Raw genomic sequence first — 25551 nt, 5'->3', positions numbered from 1 at the left:
CAAGGTCTCTGTGTGTTTTCTCTAAACTCACATTTTTCTCTCGTCATTTTTATCTTTTATATTCAGCAAGCTGGAACAAAATGCCTGCTTTCTGCTAGGGATTGTACAAGGCAACTTTCGAGAGTCAGGGGCAATTTGGAGATGGGGAATTTGTCTGGAAGGCTCCCTCCCTGCCCCCACCCCCTGGAGAGAGGCTTGTCACCTCAGCCCTACCAATCCAGGGTCTCCACCCTGCTCACTCAGTCAAGTCCACCTTGGCTGGCCAGCATCGGCTTATCAGCTGGCAGTTCAAGGAACAAACACAGCTGAGGCCCCGCACGCCTGCCTCTGAACAGTCTCTGTCAGGGGGGAGGTGGCATTTAGTGTGTCTGCTTGAAGCTTAATCTGTCATGCTCGAGTTAAGCAGGGAAACATCCATCGTTGCCTGTGGGATGAATCTGTCCTACTTACAGTGGAGGAAATTGTATTGCTGGCATAAAAATCAGATTTAAAAAACAATACTCTGGTTGTTAGAAATCTATGAAATCGACAAAAGAACTCAAAGAGACCATTCTGTCAGAGATGGGAGTCATGGATTCTTACTTTAGAATATGCTTTGTTTTCTGAGTATAATAAACTATTAGATAAGGTCTATTGCAACTGGGACAGCAACAGTGAAAGACACCTAGGTAATTTTTCTACCTTTCATTGTGAGCCAAATTGGCATACAGGTAATCAGGCAGGCTCTCTTTAGCACCTTTTTAGACCTGGAGCTCTGGAGTGTATTTGGCAGTTTCCCCTACAGACTGAGAACAAAGACTTCTGATATATGGACACCCCTAATGCCCAACAGGGTATTGAGAGAATTTGTTTAAGCAGCCACATATTTTCACAGCCTTTAAAAAGATTCATTTATTACACTTGAAATAAAGGAGGCATATCACCAGTTCCATAGTGGTACAAAGTCAGAAAATACTTAAGACTGAAGAACATTTGTGATGAAAAAATAAATTCCTGTTCTCTGAAATCTACCCTAATGTAGTTAGTTTGCCTTTATTCAGAACTACCTAAACCCTAATGTTTTAGTTTTCATTTTCCCATAATGATGAGCGAGGTGCTAGGCATGTGCTATAGCCTGCACTCTCTTCTAAGGTTTTTATTTCCACCATAAGTGGCAGATTTTAAGCACACTTTACTCTTTGTATCTTCATTTACTATGAAAATGGTATCCTAGGGAGATATCTGCTTTTAAGGAGAAGTGGTTTTGTTTTGTTTTGCTTTGCCTTTTAAGAGATTTTCATCACTTAAAAGGCAAAGTGTCTTTTGTTCCATTTGTGTGTGGAAAAGAAAGTAAGGCAAGGTGTTGGAAATTTTTCTAGTCTTATTAAACTGACTTTCCATGAGTTTGAGCCCACTCAGAAGTATGCAGGCCTCATGGGGTATCAGGAAAATTGCACAGTGTGTGCCTTCATCCTGCCTTCATACCTCTGTGCTGTAGATAATAAAGTGTGATGATGCTGGACCAGGCTGGCTCAAGCTAGGAAACCCGCCAGGAGCCGAGTGACTGGATATGCAGCAAGCCTTGCTCCTTTGTTAAGGTGGTAGTGTCCTTGCTAATTGGTGCTGTTTTAAGAACAGCAAAAGAAAATTTCCACTTAAAAATCACACGTCACCTTGATAAGTTCAAATCCATCCAAATGTGAAGATAAAATATTATCAGCAGGTAAAGCCAATGAGATGGATCAAATTTATGATACCATTAAAGCATAAAAGAAAAGGGAAAAAAAATCTCTTAAGAGGCACTTCTATTGTATAGATTGAATTTGGCAGCCCTTCTGACAGTGTGACAAGTGACACATCTCTTGAGAAATATCATTGCATGTTTGCTTTGGCTTTTGTTAGTTGTGATGGGATTTTGAGACTTTTTGTTTCTTTTTTAAGATTTTTGCATTCTGAGAGATACAGGTATAAGACCAGGAGAAATTCACATAATAGAAAGTTCTTTCTGTTCGTTCATATTAACAAAGCATGACAGAATTAACGAAATTTTAAAAGTACCTGTGTAATCTTTAATGGTAAATACATGTTTGAAAATAAATGCACAAATCTGGCCTTAACCAAGTTGATACTCCATTATTTTTCTATTCTGCTTTGCTTCCAAAGCTTCACTGAATTTGTCTACTGTCTAGTCCCTGAATTTCTTTATCTCTGAGAAGCCTTGTGTCAAAGAAATTGTATTAAAAATATCGATGGTCCATGGTGACTTTGCTGTTAAGTTTTGATTCTACAACTAGATGGCCAAAGAGCATGGGCAGTCTTAGAATAGAAAATACAACCACAGTTGATAAATAGTTGTCTAAAGATAATGGGAGAAGTGTTATCAATAGTGGAACAACTGTAAAGCAAACTCAGTCTGCAAGAGCTAAGAAATTTTATTTGGGGGGAAAAATCAGTCTTAAATTTATGTGTTCATCTACTTTAGAAATCAGTAAGGTTTTTTTTTTTTTTCTGTCTTTTTAAGCCTGCACCCACAGCATATGGAGGTTCCCAGGCTAGGGGTCGAATTGGAGCTATAGCCACAGGCCTACACCACAGCCACAGCAACGCCGGATCTGAGCCACATCTGTGACCTACACCAGAGCTCATGGCAAAGCTGGGTCCTTAACCCACTGAGTGAGGCCAAGAATTGAACCCGGATCCTCATGGATGCCAGTCAGGTTCATTAACTGCTGAGCCACAACAGGGAACTCCCAGAAGTCAGTAAGTTCTTGATTCCCTTGTATATTTTGTTTATTGCCAAATTTAAAAGGCAGTGGGGAAGGACACAGTTGAGGAGACAATGTCCACATCAGAGTAGGACAGGTGAGGTGTTGATGAGAGAATTGTGGTTGGGTCATCCTGAAGAAGGGAGATTGGCCCTAGCAATAAAGTTGGGGGCAGGGAGGAATTAGAGCCTCTGAGCCTAGTTTTAATATCAGCAAAGTATCTCTTTCTTGGTGAGCTTCAGGCCCAAATCACAACCAGGTCCCTCCCTTTCCATGGGGACAGGACACAGCGGTCTAGTTTCAGATGCAGACCTGAATTTTTCTATTCCTTACATCCTTCTGATTTGACCCTCATGCCCCCACTCCCCGGCCATTTGTTCAGCTGTACCTAAAATAGCAAACCACCATTCTATTCATTTTCCCCCTTCTACATTGTTCCTGAAGAAAAGACCAGTTTTAGTGAAAAGGTTTAAAAGACAATCCTTGGGCAAAAGGAGAAGAGAATAAACTGGTAAAGAAGAAAAAATATAAAGTGCATGACTGTCAGCTAGCAGCTAATACTTGATTCGTTTAATGTGTTAGAGCAGCAGCAGTGAACCTAGCACTCAGCCTGGATATGGAGGAGCCCAGAGGAGAGATTTTTTAAGTGGTCAGTTTATGTGCTGATGTTCCTCCAGCAATGGGTATCCTTTTGCCAACTAAAGGCAATTACCAGAGTCATCAGCCCACACTGCTAACTTTAGACCATTCCCATCTCTTCTCTTAAAATGCTCATGTGCCCGTTTATTTCTTTGGATTCATTTTTTGAATTGCAAATAATACTAATGAGAGCTAAAAATATTAATGATTTTCAGTGAAAATGGCAGAACTCTCATTTGTAACCAACAGCTTCCCTACATTTCCATAGTAGTCTCCCATTTCTAGCTCTTCCTCCTGTCAGGAGAGCAAAGCAAAGCAAAGCAAAACAAAACAGAAACAAATAACACGAAAACTGTCCTGCTTGGGGAACTATACTATCCATTCTCTTACTCATCATCTGTTGGTTTCCTGGTCCTTTAGTCACTAATGGAAGGTGTGATCATAGTGTTACATCCTTCCTCGGCATCCCTACTCACTTCATTGTCACAGTCTCCCTTATGCACATGGGTGGCCCAGCCAACACATGGCCTCTTAGCATGTCTTCCCCATCCATACCATAATGATTAACAGTGTTGGGTTTAGAGCCTCACTTCCCTGCTTAGTATTTGCATGGATGTACTTTAGGCAAACTTTCTAATATCCTTCTTCCCCACTTTCAACCCAAATAAAATAGGAATGATACCCAGAAAGAGAAAAAAACAAACATACACACATGGTTGATATCACATACTTGCATTTTGGCCATTTTTATACCTAGGGACCTTCCCCTGCACATATTTGCAGTGACACATTTTACATAATTTATAGGGAGACATGTATACAGGATAGAAAAATGTTCAACTGTTTGTTTCAATCCCTGTGTAGGGCCTGGTCTCTGCATATATTTTAGAGAAAGTATACATGCTTCCTTCTTGGAAATTTGACTTTAGACATAAAATTTAAACAAGCAGAAATCAACTAACTTCACAGGAGAAATGGCGGAAAACAATATGGATTGTTTCCTGACTGTAACAACTTTTATTCATAGACAAAAAAAGTGGCAATAACTCTTTGATGTTACAGGAAAGTAGACACTTAGTCACTGATATACAAGTCTGCCAATTTTAAGGGGCCTATTAAATGCTGATTTGATAAAAGAACAATCCCTCCAAGTAGTCGTCTTTATCTCTTGCCAATTCTCCTCAGCCTCAATGTCAGTCCTTGGTTGGGGAAAATGGAAAAATCATCAGGTATTTAAACTTCACATCTTAGAAGCTGGGTGGTTTGGAGCCTAGCCTAGTTTTAAATCCAGGAAAGGCTATTTTCTAGCTTCTTAGCTTTCCTCTGTCTCTTTTTTTTTTAAAAAAAATCTGTAAGATGGAGACAACAATAGTTGTTCCCTCCTAGACTTATTATTGGGAATAAATGATATAAGACCTGTTGTTCATGGTGAACACTCAATAAATGTTTTTTAAAAAATATTCTTTGAGTTTGGTATCATCCAGTTTTTCAAGTGAGGAAAAAGAGGTTCAGAAAAGTTTGTTCCAAAATCACACAGCCAGTAAATATTTGAAACAGTGATAAGCTCAACTGGGTGGGCTGATCTGTGGTACCTTGTGACATTCTTCATGGAAATTCAGTAGATACCCAAACTACCATTCATGCAGCTATCTTTACGAGGATTAATATTTAAAAATATGGCTCAACTATTGTGAACTGAAGCCACGATTTATGGTAAGAATTAAAGACCTCAATTTGTAAGTATCCAATCTCAAAATGTTCTTAAGCAAACCATGTCACAGAGTCTGGCCACTGATTTAAAAGCAAACTGCCTGAGCTTGTGTTAATTTATTTATTTTTTATTTTTTTGTCTTTTTGCCATTTCTTGGGCCGCTCTCACAGCATATGGGAGGTTCCCAGGCTAGGGGTCTAATCGGAGCTGTAGCTGCCAGCCTATGCCAGAGCCACAGCAACGCGAGATCCGAGCCACGTCTGCGACCTACACCACAGCTCAGGGCAATGCCGGATTGTTAACCCACTGAGCAAGAGCAGGGATCGAACCCACAACCTTATGGTTCCTAGTCGGATTCGTTAACCACTGCGGCACGACGGGAACTCCCTGAACTTGTGTTAATTTAAAAGGTATTCACTAACTGTGTATGAAGAGGCTTTTTTTAGGAGCACCACTCCTAAAGAATGATGATATTTCTTGATTTCAGAGCTGTCCTCACTTAAAAAAAAAGCAAAAACAGAAACAAGAGGATAAAATTTCAGCAAGGTGAGTGAATAGCCCCGCATTGGAGTCGTGGTGGGACAATGGAGCCAGAATCCCAAACCAGGTGTCTGTCTGAACGCAAATGTCCACTGGGTCCACCAGAAACTTTTCTAGCTCAGGATCTGCAGCCTAGAGTTATTGGCTCAAAAATTATTAATGGTGTTAGGATAAATTCCCTTCTCTGCCACTCACTATTGAAGCTGAGATGGAGGTTCTGCTTTGGAGAATACTGTGACACTGATTAAAGTGTAAGCTTTCCTTAGCTGAATTTAGAACTTAATTAAGTGGTTTTATTTAAAAGGAGAATTAATTAAGACAGCAAGATCTTTAAATTAACCAATTGGAATTGAATTTACCTATAGCTTTTACCTATTCTAAAATCCTTTGAACTGTACATGGAAGAATTTAGAATTGGGTTGTTTTAAAGAGAGAAGAAACAGCTGCCTTCAACCTCATGAGGGTTCACCAATGAGTTATCAATAGCTTTCAAATATATCAAAAAGTCCATGGCTGAAGCAATTGTTGCTTATAATGTCACTCATCTTACAACTGTGATTATTCTTGCTAATCAGATTATACTAGAAATTTTCATAAAAATATAAGGATTGATCTTTTTAAATTTCCCTTTAGCAAAGTTTGAATCTAAAAGTAGATGGAGGCCAATTACTTCATCAATAGACTGATATGATTTCGGAAGTGAATTTGAAAGCATCTGCTCAAATTCAGGAAGTGTGCTGCATTCAGTTACTATTTGAGCCCTAAAGACAAAAAGGAAAAGAAATATTCAGGTCTGAGAGGTTAAAAAAGTATATAGTAAATGTGTGTTTACTCAACTGAAAGTTCCTCTCAACTATATGTAGAGTATTAGAGACCTGTGTCCAGCAGTTTCTCATATACTTTATTGGTCAATTTTAGTACCCGGCAGACAGAACTTGTTTGTGTTATCATCTTATTCCCAATACGGTGTACACATTTTTGAACAATTAGTGGCTAAGGAGTTCTCATGTCAGTTTGAATAAATATTTTGCCTTTATAGAAATTTCTGCTCCGATTTGGTCAAGTGCCTCACTTATTACCTCATTAATGAAATTAAAATACATCACGGGACATGAAGGTACTACACAGTTTAAAATGCATAGCAACATTATCCAGAGCAGCTATGTGGGCCGAAAAAGTCATTCTATCTGACTTAGCTTTGATTTTAATGCATCTAAAAGAAAAAAAAAATCTCTTTTTAGACTAAGAACATAAATTAAGAGGCCCTCTTGCAGGAAGATGTCCTCATTTCCATATCACATTAGAGGTAGTAAAATCATAACTGCCTTTATCAAGAACAAAAGGGTGAGGGGTAGTTTGTTTTTGTGAAATAGAGACAACATTTATTAGAAGCAAAGTTCATATGGAAGAGTGCAAGGGTGTATTTGCAGTGAGTTGTGCCAGAAATCTCTTGTTTTAAGGGTAAAGAGCCTGGGCACATTATATTTATTTCTATCAGTCATACAAGGAACATAATGAGCCTACAGAGTTTACAGGGGGAAAGTATGAATTTCAATAGTACAAGGAACATAATGAGCCTACAGAGTTTACAGGGGGAAAGTATGAATTTCAATAGCTAGTTCTTAAAAGGCCAAAGCACTGAAAGGCTACTTCCAGAATGTGGTGAAGTTCTAAGGAAGCAATGCTGTTTGTAAATGTCAGGTGCAGATTTGTGACTTGTGTGGATGGCTAGCTGCTACTGTGCATCGATTCTGAATAAACTGTAAGAGCATCCAGGCCAGCAGCCCAGGTAAGACCAAAGGAAGAAAGAGGGCCCATTTGAAGCAGAAGATAGATGGGTCTCAGCTGAGCAGCTATAATCGGTTCCCTGTGGACAAATAACTTCAAGATAAAAGCTTCATCCTACTTGGACAGAAACCATTCATTTGTCTTTCTTGAGGTCAAGGAAATCTCTCGAACTATACACTCACAGAAGGGTTCCTCAAGGGTCAGAGAAAGGAGTGGAACCAGACCACAGTACATCCTGTCAAGTTCCCAGAGACCCTTATGCTAGAATCCATCCTGGCTAAAAGATGCCCTAGCACACAGGGCAGGGCCCTGAGTCACTCCAAAGCCAGACAAAGCAAGATGATTGGCCAGAGGAAGCCCAGAAGGACTGCCCCCACACAACTGATTTAAATGACCTCCAAAGCACATGTTGCTCTCTTCCTCTTTTGCTCTTTCTGTCTGTCTCTGTCTCAGTCTCTCCATCTCCACCGCCACAACCCCCAACTTGAGCCTGCCCATGCGTTCTCCACACCTATATTCTCCTTTCTCTCTTAATAAACCCTGTCTGTGCTGTCTCCACACCTACCTTCTCTCTCTTCTCTCTTAATAAACACTTATTTGCATTACTATTCTCAGTCTCTTTGCAGAATTCTTTCTCTAAAGGGACTAAGTTCTCCAAAGGGATCAAGTGGTTCAGCATTCTTACCAGACAGCCACCTGAGAACACATTCTTCCTCCTTAATCTTCAACTCACTTTACTTAGGATCATTTTAATACTGAGACACTGGCATGCTGTTGAGTTTGAAAAGCAGTGAACACAGATGTGTAACAGAGGGCAATGATACCCTAAACTCAAAGACAAAACCTAAGAAGAGACTGTTCTGGAGGACTGTGCTGTCCTTTGTGGAATTCACTGCTCTCAGGAGACATTGAGAGAGTATGATATCAACATTAGATCAAACAGACCAGCCTTGTTCCTTGCTTGGGTAGTGTGGGTGATTCCCTGAAGCAAAGCGGTACAGAGCTTTTTAAGGAAGAGTGGAAAAAATAAATAAATAAACCTGAGAGGTAAATTTTATTTAAAAGGCATCTTTATGATTGGCATTATAAAGGAGAGAAAGTTCATTAGCAAACAGACTGATAAGACCACTCACAGCATGCTTCAAAAAGAAGTGGTAATAATTACTGCCTCTCTAAGAAAAGGGGCAAAATATCCACACAATGCCATTCACAAATCCGTTTGCAGACATCACAGAGCAAGCTGCAAAAAGTCCCACAGCTTTCAGATTTAATTAAAGGAAGAAAGACAGGGAAAAAAAAAAAAAGAGAGAGAGAGAGACTTTTACACTTCACATGCCTGGATCATAGAAAATTCTACATGAAACAAGATTTTTTTGTAAAGCCATTTTAGAAGCCCTTAGAGTTTGCTGAACCTTCATTCAACAGCATAATTTTCCCTGTTTCTCCCAGGATATTGCACAATGTACTAACAGGGTGCAGCTTTTCTGCCGGCTAAAGGAAGTGGGCAGCTTTGATCAGAATTCGCAATAATATATCTCCCTTGTGTGATAAATGATTTACTGCTGAGGATAAATGGATATAATCTTTCATTATGTATGACATTCATCAGCAACAAGGAAGCTTTGGACTGAATGGAAAATGATTTCATATTAAAAGCCTCATGCAACTCAGACTGAGATGAAAGTGAGGTCTTGCCTTGGAAAAAAAAAAGCGCAGGTTTGTAAGTTTAAATGGATGCTCAGTCAAATATAATCATTACTGTAAGTTTGAAAATCTGTTAGGAGGAAACCAGGGAACTATGTGACTAGATCAACCTCAATTTTGCACAGAAAAGCCCATTTCTTAACCATACTATTCTACTTACTGAAATGTATCATTAAGTCCAGCTTTGAGAACTGAGAATAGTGACAGAACCAGGTAGGGAGGAGAGAGTTGGGCAAGTGACTTAAATTCCCATAATTATAGAAAATCAATGCATCATAACTCAAGTAGATAAATCAAGAAATAGAGGCTTAATGTGTCATTTAGAGATATGAAGTTAACAACCAGGAAAATGCCAAATGAAAATAGTTTAATAAGCCTGCTCACATGTTTGGGGAAGGGTGCATATTAGGAGAATGGGAGGTGGGGAATGAGTGCCAAAATCGAGTATCAAGGCTGCTGGCTTTTCATTATAAACACATTTGTATTTTTTAGTTACTAAATATATATATGTACACTTAGACGATGAAGAAATTTAAGTACAACAAGTCATTTAATTTTAAAAATGATTCAAGTTCTTCATTGACTCTATGACCCACTTCTTCATTTGATTTTCATCTTCAGTTGATTTTTAATAACAGCAATTCCCCAGTACTGTAGTATATATTATAAACAAAAAAAATATAATATGAATACAATGTGAAGATATGAGAAGCAAAGCCACAGATTGGAAGAAATATTTGTAAAAGACACACCTGACAAAGAATTGTTATCTAAAATATACAAAGAATTCTTTTTTTCTTTTTTTGTCTTTTTAGGGCTACACCAGTTGCACATGGAAATTCCCAGGCCAGGGGTCCAATCAGAGCTGTAGCTGCCAGCCTATGCCACAGCCACAGCAGCGCAGGATCTGAGCTGTGTCTGCAAACTACGCCACAGCTCATGGCATTGCCAGATCCTTAACCCACTAAACCAGGCCAGGGATTGAACCTGCATCCTCATGGATACTAGTCAGGTTCGTTACCACTAAGCCACAATGGGAACTCCTACGAAGAACTCACTCCTATAATATTCAATATAGGAAAACAAACAACCCAACTGAAAAATAGGTCAAGAATCTTAACAGATAACTTCACCAAAGAAGACACACAGATGCAAATAAACGTATGAAAAGATGTTCCACAATGTGTTATCAGGGATATGTAAATTAAACAACAGTGAGATACCACTACATACCTAAGAAAATGGCCAAAATCCAGAATACTGACAACACCAAATGCTGGTGAGGGTGTGGAGCAATAGGAACTCTAGTTCTTTTCTGGTGAGAATGCAAAATGGCACAGCCAATTTGGAAGAGAGTTTGGCCATTAAAACTAAACATATTCCTACCAAATGATTCAGCAATCAGGTTGCTTGGTATTCACACAAAGGAGTTGAAAACTTATGTCCACAAAACAACCTGCACACAGATGTTTACAGCAGCTTTACTCATAATTGCCACAACTTGCAAGTAACAAGATGTCTTTCAGTAGGTGAATGGACAAATAAACTATGGTTCATCCAGACAATTCAGTGCTAAAAAAGAAATGAGCTATAGAGCCATGAAAACACATGGAGGAAACTTAAGTGCATATTACTAAGTGAAAGAATTCAATTTGAAAAGGACATACATTGCATGATTCTAACTATATGACACTATGGAAAAGGCAAATACTTCAGAGACTGTAGAAAAATCAGTGGTTGCCAGAGGTTAAGAGGGGATTAGAAATGAATACACAGAGTACAGAGGATTTTTAGGGCAGTGCAAATACTCTCCATGACCCCATAATGATGGACAAATGTCATTTGACATTTACCCAAACTCAGAGAATGCACAACCCAAGAGTGAAACTTAATGCTAATTATGGACTCTGTATGATTATGATACCTAAATGTAAGTTCATAAATTATAACAAATGCACCACTCTGGTGGGGATGTTGTTACTGGGGGAGGCTATGCATGTGTAGGGCAGGGACTATATGGGAAATATCTGTACCTTCACCTCAATTTGACTCTAAACCTTAAACTGCTCTAGAAAATAGTCTTAATTAAAGTATATGTTTAACATTCAAATTAAGCCAGATGTGAATGCAGATTTTGACCCAAATTTAAATGTTTTCTGATACTGTAGAATGGTAGAGTTAGAAGAAATCAAAATGTTTGATCCAACCATCTCATTTTTGGGAGGACAAAATCATAAAATAAACATGAGAGACTTGCCTAAGATATCAAAGGCCATAAGGGATAGAATAAGGATTAGAGTTCATTGATTCTATTTGTAAATCCAGTGCTCTTTCTACTATTTCATATGTCCTCTTAAAAAGTCACTTCTAGGAATTCCCTGGTAGCTCTGTGGGTTAAGGATCTGGTGGTATCACTGCTATGGTTCTGGTCACTGCTGTGATGCCGGTTCAATCCCTGGCTCAGGAACTTCTACATGCCATGGGTGTGGCCCCCCCAAATTAAAGACATTCCTAAAGTCATATGCAATCTCTGATGCCAAACTTATCAGTCATTCCAGTTGAAAACATATGTTTGATTGGAAATCAGTCAGCACAGTTCCACTGGCTAGAGTTGTGGTAACTAAGAAAGGTCAAAAAGAGGTGGCAACATCAACTGATGTCCCTTGCTTGGGTAAGATTGGATAGTGAAACATATTCTAAACCTGAATGCCATATGGCAACTGGGAAAACGACACAACAGCATGGGTCCAGATGGGTAAGCTAAAGACATGTGAGGGAATATTCTTTCTAATGGTATTATGGATAAGATTCTTTCCTGACCTTTAATTAAACAAAGGAAACTGCAAACTGGTACAAGTAAGTTGACAAAAATTAAGTAACTGTCTATAGTGAGCAAATCCAAAGTAGAATTCAAAGGAATGTTATTTAACTGGAATGTTTGGTAAGTTGAATTTGAAACTGAGAAGGTGAGCAGTGACTTGAAATCCATAAAACATGATGATTATTTTCTAAAAAAAAAAAAAGAGAGAGAGAGAGAGAGAGAGATTCAGTTAGTCAAGTTCTTGGTGATGTATTTGATATTCCTATGTGTTTTACCCAAGAATAAATCAAGGAGAAAGTACTACCAGAAAGCATTTTTACATTTGGTAGTGTAATAGATGAGCAATCTAGGCTTATTGAAGACTGCCTCTACGCAAAGAACAGGGCTGGGAGATTTACAAAGGTTAGACACAGTTATTCTCATGAAACGGATAAAAAGGAGATGGGGTTATCACTATTTTATAGATGAAGAGATTGAACTTTTGGAGACATTAAGTTCTGTGTCCTGGGACACATGGAAAGCATGTCTTAGAACTGGAATGGGATTTCAAGTTAAACCAACACTAAAGATCGTATTTATTTTGCTACCCTGTCTTGTTTGTGACTATTCAGACTGTGTTAAGTGCTCCTTTTCATTAACTATCTCTTGAGGAAGAAGGACCTATCATTTTACGCTTACTGCACAGATAAAGATAGAAGTGAAAGTAAAAGTTTAATTATTTGCCCACAGGTATATAAGGTAAAATTTAATTAATTTGAAAAAGCCTAAAAAGAAAAATATAATAATATTTAATATGGCTTTAGACTCAATAATACATTATCACATTCTCACCTCTCAATTCATATGCTCATTCAAAATTAAATATGTTGAGAAGGAAAAAGTTGGCATATCTGAAAATGGAAACCTCTTTAAATATTCAAAACCAGGAAATTTAATAGACAATCAATTGACCAAGAAAGGGTAAGCAGTCAAACAAAGGACAATAAGGTCCCATTGGAAGTGGCACCAACATGAAATCACTCTCAACCCTAGGCTGAAGAGAAAAAGCCTGAGTCCAGGAAACTAGGATAAATCCAGTGGCTTTATTAGACAGAGCTGCAGTCCTAAATGAACCTAGCTATTGCTGGAAATAAACCAAGAAACAGAGAAAACAGAAAGCAGTGAGGGGGGTGGGGAGAAAGAAAATGAGTGAGAGAGAGAAACAGGAAATAGAGCGCTGCCTTCCAATTTGATGCTTCGTATTGGCCAATCCCACTCAGAAGCCATTGGTCAAGAGAGACTGAGAAGCATGGTTCTGAGACAGAGACTACAACAAAAGAAGGGCAGAATATGGATGTAAAGCAAGCAGGAAACTGATCAGCTGAGTTGGTTATGTACAGTACATAATCTATATAGGGCACAATTAGGGATATATCTATATATCCTTATCTATACAACACAAACACTTGTGCAATAACACCAGCAACAAAGTCCCTTATCCCCAATAGTTCTAGACCATAGAGATCTTATTAAACTTGTAAATACTACACTATGAAGCCTTTGCATCAGTCTTCATTAGGAATCTTCCTGACTCCTTTCAATCTACACTCATCTGTACCACAATTACTCAAGGCACCTCACTGCACATATACAGTCACGAACCCTCACATTCACACCCTGCTCACAGCATCTTGAGGGGAGTAATTTATCCCTCTGGGCACCCATTTCCTTCTTTGCCAACAGGGCTAATCGCCCTGGCCTGGTACACAAAAGAGAGCCCGTGCCTATTAACTTACTTAAAGCTCATAAACTCTTTTGAAGATGAAAAAGCTCTAGTTTTTACATTCAGTTCCTTGGCTTCAAATAAAAAAAAAAAAGCTACATTATATAAAGGTTTCTGGGGGATTTATTACCAGACCTCTATCTAAAAAAAGTTGCACCACAATTACAACTTTAATGACCTACTCTAAAACTTCCCAAGGCTACAACATAATTAGTCCATTTTATAATTAGTATTTTAAAAAAAATCACTTGTCAGAAGTAAATAAGAAGTGACTGGGGGTCCTGGAAGTAATCTACATTAATTGATGTAGAAAAGGGAGAAGGTATATTTTGCAGGTACCTACAATTTTCCAGATTTTGCACTAGACATTTTCCATAATTACCTATATATTCCATCCATCCAGTATTGTTATGTCAGTATTGTTTTATTTGGGGTTTTAAAGGCCACAAACAGAAGTTTGGAGTGACTAAGTAATCTAAGTAAGACACAAAGATAGTAAGGGTTGAAGTTGTGATTTGTGTTCAGGGTTTTTTGCCAGTGACTCTTCATTGCTGAACATTGGAAAGCTTGTAAATCACTTTTCCTGAGCCCACAGCTGTCAACTCATATATCAGAATCTTTAGTGTCAGTAGTAACTTTTCCCATGAACAAGAGGTAGACATTGATCAGTAAAAGAGAAGTAATCAGGATCAAGAAGATTGTCCTGTTCTTAGTATAAAGAAATCACACCTAGAATAGGTTTTCTTGTAGATAATACCCTTTAACAGATATATTGAAAATAAGTTATTTAGAAGAACGTGTTGCTGAATGGCAGAACTAGAGAGAGTCTCCTTTGAAGGGAGGGGAGCGTGGTGTTGTCATCACATAGCTGATGACCAGTTTGGGACATAGGATTAGGCCTTGTTCTGGGGGGTGTTGGTCTAGAAAATGACCTATCAATGAGTAGGAGTGGAAGGCACTAAGATTTTGGCTCACTATAAGGAAAGAGTTTTTAATAAATCCTTACAGAAATGGAACGTTACTGCAAAGGACGAAGAATCACTTGGTTGACAAATTCAGTATTCCTGTGTACTCAAATTACTCAAGATCTGCTCTGTTTGGAGATTATGTAAGAGTTTTGTCTTATGCATAATTCAATATTTTTCCACAAACCAATGCTACTGGATGAGAACACTGAGGAGCAGATGATGCCAAAACATTTGCTTACAGAGTATTCCATTTTTAACAATCATGATCACTGTTCTATATGAGAAGTTATTTACATAATACAAACTTATGGTATAGGATGAAGTATCAGATAGACCAAACTATTTCTAGATACAAAACTTACTTAATTTCAGGATACATCTATATTTTTAAGATATATATTTTTCTATATTTTGATTGGGATTTGGTTTTGACTTTAGCCCATGTTAAGCAATGAAAGAACTGCTAAAAAAAACTGGTTCTAATTTTATTTTATTTATTCATTAATTTTTAATTTTTTTTCTTTTTTTTTTTTTTTTTTTCCTTTTTAGGGCCACACCTGTGGCATGTGGAGGTTCCCAGGCTAGGGATCTAATCAGAGCTACAGCTGCTCACCTGCGTCACAGCCACAGCAATGCAGGATCTGAGCCGCATCTGCAACCTACACCACAGCTTAGGGCAATGCTGGATCCTTGACCCACTGAGCGAGACCAAGGATCAAACCCGCAACCTCATGGTTCCTAGTTGGATTTGTTTCCACTGCACCACAACAGGAACTCCTATTTTATTTATTTTTTATAATGATTTCTATTTTTTCCATTGTGGCTGGTTTATCGTGTTCTGTCAATTTTTCTACTATGCAGCAAGGTGATCCATTCTCACATATATGTATACATTCTTTTTTCTCACATTGTCATGTTCCATCATAAGTGACTAGATATAGTTTCCAGTGTTCTATTTTTAAAAAGGTGACTCCATATTTATAAATTTATTTTTAGTGATTAAACAGAACCATTTTCCTCAATAAAAATGTTTTTTTAAATTTCCTAATTTGAGTGTCTACATTCTAGTGAGCAAAACATTAAATTTCCTGTTATAGAATAAGTTATTTTGAAAACCAGTCCACTAGTTGTTCTCTACAGATCCTTTAAATTATATATAAACACCATTGCAATCAGTAGTAATCAGTTTCTAGCCTAATTTTCTTCCCATGATGTTGTTAGACTTGGAACAGATATAGTGTTGGAATCTCTAGAGCCTGAGATTTCTTTTTAACGGCTTTCTTCAATAATTTTAAGTGCCTTTCATGAATTGAATTAGCTTCAGTTTCATTTGGACAAAGAAAAGTTAATTTTATTGGGTGTCACTGAAGCTGACTTCAATTTTAGTTATTATCAGCAGAAGACATTGGGTCCGCTATGTCTACACCTCTCTTAGAGGACTTATATAAGGTGACTGATCATCTAGAAATGGGTGTGCCTGGAGTCTCAGAACCACCGCTTTTGTGAAGAAGGCTCTAAGTTATTTTCTTTCTTTGAGGTTTCCATCTGCCTTAGCAAATTACAATTTTGAGATATGTGGAGATTGTGTGTGCGTGTGTGTGTAGTGTGTGCACATATGTGCGCACACTACACACACGTGCTTGGGTTTGGGTACAAACAACTACTTTCATGTGAAAGAGTATTGTATGTCTATGTATGATATGCATATTTATTATTATTTTTTCCACAGTGGTTTAGAGATTGGGTGGGACAGTACTAAGGCTGGAAGCACAGAGCCCTGCTGGAAGTGACTGCAGTGGTCCTGGCAGAACACCAGACTGTGGCATCATGGTTCTTTACTCACACTGGAAGCCAGAGCTAAGTAGATTCTCATCAGCATTTTTGCTTTTTTAAGTTATAATAAATGTCACTTTATTTCACTATTATACAATTAGAATATAATATTTCCTCTTAGAATATAGACATGCTTAACAATATCTCCATTTATAAATGTGTTTTTATGCGAAGCATTTAAATATCTTCTATTCACCTTGAGGTCTTCTTGCAAGTTGTTTCTATGTCGTTACTATGCCAACTGCTCAGATAAGAATTGCATTTATACCCAAAGAACTTCAATCTCACTTTTTGTTCGTTTACATTTTAACTTTCCAGTGATGTTGTCTCTCTTTGTATCAAAAATTTGACATAATTCTTTATATATAGTAACTAATAGTAACTGAACATTTGGAATGTCAATGAGAACAAAATAGGCATTTTATACATATTATCTTTAAGCCTCTTTTTGATATTTCCTTTTGAATTCCCATTTATTTGTTGAAGAAACTGAGGTTCAAGTATTTATATATGTATAAGGAAATAACAGGTGGAAACAGCAAAGATAAAGTGCACCACTTTGGAGGGAAATGTACTTTCTGTCACTACAACACACAAGCAGAGGTGGGATGACAACATGTCAGGAATGCCACCAGAAGGGGGCAAGATTCACACTCAGGTCTTCAAACTCCTAAATCTGCCCACTTTTTTCCTGAACCCTACTCAAAAAATGTAGTCTCACTATTTAGAAGATAAATAGTGGTGAGGAAGGTAGCGGAAGTTAAAGAATGAGTTTTTCCATCCTATTTTTTATTCTGAAAGTAAAAGATATTTTTTTCATTTTGGTGTTTAAGAATACAGTCAGAAATACTATAAAATAGAGTTCATAGATGTTAATAATCAAGAAATGTAGACTTTTCACAGCGTCATATCAGTGAGTCACTGAGGATTGGCAGGGAAAAGAATCATTTAAACACACTTAAGAGTTAGTAATTTAAATAAGATCTGCATACATTGCTGATTAAAAAGCTCTTCTTGGATATATCACAATGTTCTTCCTATTAGATTATTCACAATAGACATCAATCCCCATTTATACTGGGTCATTTTCTGACCTTGTGTGAAACCCTAATCTTTTAATTAGCACATGATCCATTCCATATCCAGGGCGAGTCAAAGGTAATCTCAGTTAAACAGAAAAACTGTTTACGTAAGATGAACAGTTGATTAAAATCAGAAGGAAAAAATGTTTTTGGTTTTTTAGGAAGAAGAAAAATAATAAAGAAATATGAGACATGGTAACCTCTAAAATATGCTTTTCTTTGTCCCTGAGGTAGAGCTAGTTCTGCAGCAGCTCACAGCAGGCATCTTAGAAGGGGAAGGAAAGTTCACTTTGTCAGAGAAGCATTCCATTTCCATTTTCAGGGAAAAAAAAAGTGAGAGTTGAAGTGACTAGTGTTTTTCACAGGCAAGAATCAAGAGACAGGATATTAAACAAATCTAAATTGTGTCGAACCTTAGTGTAGCCATATTCATTTTGAGCTGGTTTTATGTACAACCTCAGATTTAACACTAGCCGGTCTTAAAATACAGTTTATTTTGTTCACAGGGAAGTTCATAGCGGTCTCTAGTGCTTTAATAACTCATTAATAGAAATGTGAGGATAGTCGGTTTCTTTATATAAGGTTCCTCATTGGAGAGAAATACTCATAGTCAGGGGTGCTATCTCCTTGCCTGGCTCCAAGATCCTTTCAGTTGCCCAGGGAAAAGCTCTGGCAGCATCCATGACCCGATTCTTTTATAATACCCCTTCTCCAAAGACAAGAAATTCCATAGGCTCTACCATGAACTCTCTGTAGATCTTCCCACTTCTCCCCACCACCACCACCTCTTCTTTTTCCCTGAGGCCTGAAATAGACCTTTTTTCGGTCTCTGTGTTTTTGCCCTGGTTCCTGAATGTCTACTCTCAACACAAAGATCAGAAAATCCTTTAACAATAAAAGTCACATTATCTTATTCCTTCAAGTGACTCCCCAAGTCATGAAAATGAAAGACAATATCCTTTGAATGATGAATAAGCTTCTCCTCTTGCTTTTTTTTTTTTTATGAACGTGAAAGTAGCATTTTAAACTCAGTAAGAAAGAGAAAAAATGCAAACATGTTAAAAGGATTTTTAGTTCCCATTGTGGTTCATCAGTAACGAACCTGAGGAGAAGGGTTCAACCCCTGGCCCTGCTCAGTAGGTTAAGTATCTGGCATTGCTGTGAGCTGTGGTATAGGTTGGAGATGCAGCTTGGATCTTGTGCTGCTGTGGCTGTGGTGTAGGCTGGCAGCTGCAGCTCTGATTCAACCCCTAGCCTGGGAATTTCCATATGCCACAGGTTAGGCCCTAATAAGCAAAACAATAAGAAAAAATTAAAAAATTAAAAAATGATTTTAATGTGTAAACAACAAAGAAAGAATCTCAAATGGCATCTCCTCCCCAGAACAATAATGGAACAAAAAATTAAAAAGGATATTCTCTACCAATTGGAGAATTGAAAATTAAGTTTAGATGTCATTTTATACTCAATATAGGTGCAAAGATGAATTCTAAATCATGCTGAACTTTGAGGAATAGGGTCTAGATTGGTACAAAATTTTGCAGAACAATATAAAATAATATTAAGTGGCATGCTTATTATGGAATAATAATAATGGAATTACCAGAAGTTCCATTTCTTCCCTTGCTATATGCCCACAAAGGAATTCTCACACTTGTGCAGAAGATACACACAAGAATGTGTGAATGGTATTGTTTATTTTAACTGTGGAAATTGGAAGCAATCAAAATGGCCATCAAATGGGTATGTATAAATAAACATGGATGGTTCAAAATTATAATGGAATCGAACCCTACTGTAAAAGTGAATGGACTACTTCTAGGTCAAAACACACTGAGTTCTTGTTTCAGAAATCCCTCTGCTTGAAGTAATTATTCACAATGGTTAAAATATGAAAAGAAAAATCTAAAAGCAGCTTCTGGTCTGAATGCCAGAAAAGGAACAGAAAGCCAAAGCATGAGTGGTTCTGCAATCCTGGACCTTCCAAGTTTAAGACCCAAGTGCAATGGGGATCTGGACTTCACCTCCTTCAGGAGAAAGAGTGAAAAGTGATCTCACAGAACAGAGGAACAGAGTCAGGCTCCCTGATTGATACTAGAGGACCAGAGTATGTGACTCACCCCTTTTTAAGAAAAGTAGCTTAAAAAAACCCCTGAGGGGGGAAGAAATGTCTCAAATTATAACTCTAGAACAGAACCATCCAATAGAAGTGTTTGCAATGATGGAAAAGAGCTGTCCATTGAGACACCCATTGGATGTAAATGGTTAGTGCTACTGGGAAACTGCATTTTATATATTATTTAAGTTGATTGGAAATTAAATTTAAACAGCTACAAATGGGGAGTGGCGCCTATGGGATGGTATTGCTCTAAGTAACTGAATAGCCTAAGGAAAATAAAGAACAAGAAAATGGAATTCATGAGCTAATTACAGACTTCTGCTGGTTTGAGGACCAAATCTGTTTATCCCCAATATCACAACCTTTTAAAACCCAGTTTGGGATTGCCTGAATCCAGGGGGTCTGAGGGGCAACCAATGAGAACATTACAGAGACAGATGGGCATTAAAGAAAGTAAGCAGAGAGAGAAAGGATGAAGGCTGAGCAGAAAGAGTAATGGAAAATAAGAAAAAAAAAAACAGTATATACAATCCTCTCATTAAAGTGAGAGTCAAAGGAAATACTGAAAACACATAAAGAAATTAAAGTTTATAAAAGACAGTCAATGAAATTCACTCCAGATTAAAAAAATCAATTTTATGGAACCAACAAATATTTTGAAAATGTTTAAAATGCTCAATGAGACAAATATTAACCCAATTTAAAAATTAGCATAAAACAAAAGCACCCCTTAAAAAACAACCCCAAATGAAAACTCTAATGAAAGAATATTAATTAGAAATCAAATGAAAAATATAATGTTAATATATAAAACAGAAAATGCATGAAATCGGTAAACATAACTGTATACAATGAAAACACAAATTAGTGAATTAAAAGATGGTCCTAGGACACTCACCAGAAAAAATCCCAGAGGGACAAAGGGATAAATCATACAAAACAGTAGTACAAATGTAGAGGCTGTAGCATATGGTTAACAGTAATCACAGAAAAAAAGACTAAAGGAAATGACAGAAAAGCTATATTTGAAAAAATAATAGCTGAGGATGATCAAGACTGAAAAAAGACAGGAGTTCTCTAATCAAAAAGTACACTAAAAGTGTCAAAATATATAACTTCTAAAACAAAATAAATTAATCCAGAGATAGAAAGACTATAGTGAGATGGAAGAACACCGAGAATTAGGAGAACTACCTCAAAGCCAAGTGGAATACTGCACTGAGAAAAAATAGAATTCATAGAATGCGAAATCCTAAACTATCATGATGCCTATTATAAAAAAGAATGGAATAAAAGGGAGATTTTCAAAAAGCTCTCCACTGTTTCCATTGTTTTATTTCATTAAAAAAAAAAACCCTGCAGTTAATATACAAATAATTATATGATGAAACTGAGTGGTGGTGCATAGGAATTCATTATGACCTCTAAAAGAGGTTTTTTTTTTTTTAAACATTTCACATGTATACTTTTCTTTTGATTGGGTGTTCAGAATAAAATATTCAGAACTAAATGAACCAAATGTACACATATCTTATTTAAACAATTAGATTTCTAAAGCATAATGTATGCTGCATGTAAAAAATATAAAGAAAGTTTGCATGGAGCCTATTGGCTGAGCACCAGCCCTGTGAGGGGCTAACATGTTTGTACAGGATGAAGCCTCACGAGGAGAGAAAGTGATTTACACAGTGAAGGAAGAAAATGTTGAAGAAGATTTAATTTTGTCTGTCATATTTTATTTTTTTAAATACAGTAAGTTCTGAAGCAAATGCTATTGATATTTATAAAGAACTCCTCCATTCTGAAGGCATAAACAAGCAGGACATGGAAATACATAAAATGATTTCAAATCTGAAAATACTAATGAGGCAATCATTTTAGAAGTTTTTCAAATTTCGCATGTCTTCCTCAAGATTTTAACGTGTCATTTTGGGGAGGCAAGCTCTCTGCTGCCCTGACCAGCCATTGACAACATTTAATATTGCTACTCTAATGAGGTACTGTAGCTGAAAAGATTGTTTCAAATCCCTAAAATACGCCTACATGCAAAATGTAGACATCGACAGCTGCAGATTGAGAAAAAAAGAGAATATAAAGGGAGTGGTCATTGCCCATTGGGACTGATTGAGAAAAAAGAGAATATAAAGGGACTGGCCATTGGCCAGGTACAGCCTGTCCTTATGACTTCATCTTTACAAGTGGAACTGCAAAAGATCTAAATATGAACTTGTCCTTCCATAACCTTATCAAGGTAGGAGGGTAAACAGTTTACTTAATAGCATTTAGCTTGAATAATAACATTCAAATTTTTTAATATATGGTTGGTTTCTAAGGTCTCCTTGCCTGGTCTCTAAAAATAATAATAATAAAAAATTCTAAATAGATATTTCTCTGAAGAAAGGCAGATGGTCAAAAAGCTCATGATAAGATGCTCAATATTGCTAATTATTAGAGCAATGCAAATCAGAACTACAATGAGGATATCACCTTACACCAGTCAGAATAGCCATCATCAAAAAGTCTACAAACAAAAATGCTGGAGAGGGTGTGGAGAAAAGAGTATCTTCCTATACTGTTGGTGAGAATGTTAATTGGTACGACACTTTGGAAAACAGTATGGAGGTTCTTTAAAAAACTAAATGCAGAACTACCATATAACCTAACAATCCCACTCCTGGGAATATACTCAGAGAAAAGTTCAAAAAGGTTCATGCACCCCAGTGTTCACTGCAGCATTATTTACAACAGCCAAGACATGGAAGCAACCTAAATGTCCATTCAGAGAGGAATGGAACAAGAAGATGTGGAATATATACAGTGGAATATTATTCATCCATAAAGAACAAAATAACATCATTTGCAGCAACATGGATGGACCTAGAAATGATCATATTAAGTGAAGTAAGCCAGGCAGAGAAAGACAAATATCATACTGCATCACTTATATATGGAATCTAATAAAAAAATTTTAAAACATAATCATTTGTAGGACAGAAACTCAAAGATTCTGAGGTCAAACTTACAGTTACCAAAGGGCAAACTGAGCAGGGGGATAAATTGGGAGGATGGGGTTGGTACACGCACACCACCATACGTAGGGTAGATAACTAACAGGGACGTACTGTATAGCACGGGGAGGCTTACTCAATGTTTTGTAATAATCTGTATGAGAAAAAAGAAGAGAGTTATGTATATGTGTAACTGATTCACTCTGCTATAAAACTAAAGCTACTACAACGTTGTAAATCAACTCCACCCTAATAAAGTTTAAAAAAAAAAATCAGGAGCAGAACTAGATACAAGCCCCATAAAAATGATGATTTGGGAGTTGACTGGCAGGCAAATTCTAGGAAAGGTGAGTGGGAATTTTACAGGCAGGCTTGGGACTCTGTAATGAAAGTACCAAAATAAGAAATTCTTGAATAGATTGTTCTCAATGAGCACAGCTCTTTCTTTTGTTCTCCTTTCATGTAGATGGTAGAGATAAAGGTTATCTCTAAGTTTGTTTTGTTCTACCTCAGATAACAAGTCAAACTGTGAGCCCTCCAGAGCAGCTTTGATTTTAATTCCTTTTGAGAACAGAATTATGTAAGGTTTTAATCTTGGGAGAAAACACTTCTAGAGCTTGAAGCCTGGAATAGAGGACTAGGATGGCATGGAAGTGATAGTAAAGGGAGAGTAATGAATCAGCTGAACTAAATATACCTGTTCTTTTAACCAACAGGTGTCACATTGAGTATATATCAGCATCCCCCAAGGACTGGCTAAAACAGAGTGCTGGGCACTCCAGAGAGACTGATCAAAGTCTCAAAGCAGGGTCCAAAAGTCCACAGCCACAGCATTGTCTAGAATGACATGCAGACTCTTAGCTACCAACATAGAACTTCTCATCAGACTCTGCATTTGAACAAGTTCCCCAGGTGATTTGAATGCACAGAGAGATGTCAGATACCTGTCCCAAAGGGCCTGCCACACATTCATTGATCATGAAATTCAAATACCTTAGAGCCTACCTTTCCCTTTACTATAGTTTTCTACTTCATGTGAATTATAGTTTCCTTCACTCTTGTTTCTCCAACAAACTAATTCAATATGCATTTGATTTTCAGGATTTTCTGTCCAAGGGTCGCTACTCCTACTTATCTGTGAGCACTATTTTTTTTTTTTGTATTCTTTCTATTTTTCGGTGATTTGGGTGGGGTGGGGGCAAGTTAAATGCCTTCTTGATGTAATATTATGAGCATATTATTTTATAAAGAAAATTCTGAGCAACTATTTATGTGAATTATGGTTGAATCAGGGCTCAAATATCAATATTTCAAAATATTTGGATGCATGATCCTTTACAAATGAATAAGTTGTAATACCACAGAGAATAATTATGAAGTAACATTTTCAAAAACTTGGAAGATGAGAGTTGCTAATAGACTGGAGGTGGTCAAGTATTCTTATTTTACAGAGATGAAGACAGACTTGTATCAATTAAACAAGAAATGTTATAATATAAAACTATAAAGAATTATAGCAAAATTCTCTCATGGAGTGGATTAATAGGACAAGCCAAACTGATATAACTTCCTCCTTTGGTAGCATTATTAGACTAGCAAACTGGAAGGACTCCTTGAATGCTTCTTGATTGTTAGCAGAACATATGATGTTCTTGTGGACAAGAGAGCCAGATGTGATACTGTCTGGATTTATAGATTTACAGTTAGCATAATCATCAACTGTCCCTCAGAAATGCTAGTACCAAGTTAGACAGAAGCCCCAAGCAGCATGCTGCAGGCTTTGCCCTTGCATCTGCCCTTCACCACTTTTATAATAGTGATTGGGATAAACACCTGGGGGGGGGGGGGCGTGCAGGGGGATTGGGGATGACATGAAAGCAATCTGAGAGGAAGAGTTAACATGACAGACAATACACTACTCGACTTTTCAACATATTCTCAGCCACAGAGTCTGAAAAGAAGGATCAAAGGATAGAAGGACATTTCAGAGGGATATTATTTTGCAACACTGCATTAAATTGAGTAGCTCAGTTATGCAAAGGTAAGATAAAGGATTCTTTGGGGTGAGGTTTTGTATCAATATTGGGGTTCAGTTAGTGGCATGTGACATATAAATCACAGAGGATTTAAAACAATTTTTAAAAGACAACTTGATTGGTATTAAGATATATATGTTTCCCTCAATGATTATGGTAAGTGAATGAAGTCATCATGAATTAATTAATAGGTTGTAAGAAGCCTAGACAGAAATTTGATGTTCAGGACCAAAAAGACGGCCTCTCACAGTCCTAATTCCTTTATGTGTGATAACTGTATTTTTCACCTAAACAATTAAGCATTGTTCTGAAAGAGTCCTTGCTTAGGTAGCTGGGCCAATTGCCTCAGCCTGGGATATTATGATTTCAAAAGGAGCATATTACAGCAAACCTCTTCATATGAAATGAATGATAAAAAACCCTCTCACCATTGAAGGAAGTGAATTCAGCCCATTAAAGGGTGCTTGTCACACAGTACTCCCTTAATCATCACTCAAGACTGACAGGACCCAAAACACATGTTCATCAATGTGTGTGGTTAGTGCTGCTGTATTACTCCTCCAGTGAATAAAGGGTTAGAATAAACTATCTTTCTCTGAGAGTGATTCAGAGAACACTAGTTCCTTGAGTTCTATTTAGTAATACCTACATTAGGGTCAATGAGTATAAATTTGAAAAAAAAATGGGTCCAACAAAATTAAACAGCTAACTTTAATTGCATAATGTCTCAGAGTCTTTAATCTGTTGATATATATTGCGAATTTCTAAGGAGAAATATGAAATGCCATATTTCCCC

The 25551-nt window shown here is 37.2% G+C and overlaps 1 protein-coding gene across 4 annotated transcripts in view; it reads right to left on the bottom strand.

The window, feature by feature from the left end:
* The window catches only part of NRG3 (neuregulin 3), a 1084705-nt gene that overhangs the window by 267477 nt on the left and 791677 nt on the right, over nt 1–25551 (bottom strand). The window lies entirely within an intron of this gene.

Source organism: Phacochoerus africanus, chromosome 15 (genome assembly GCF_016906955.1).
Source record: "Phacochoerus africanus isolate WHEZ1 chromosome 15, ROS_Pafr_v1, whole genome shotgun sequence".
Taxonomy (NCBI): Eukaryota; Metazoa; Chordata; class Mammalia; order Artiodactyla; family Suidae; genus Phacochoerus; species Phacochoerus africanus.
Note: the sequence above shows the minus strand (reverse complement) of the source record. Positions and strands in the feature narration are given on the sequence as shown.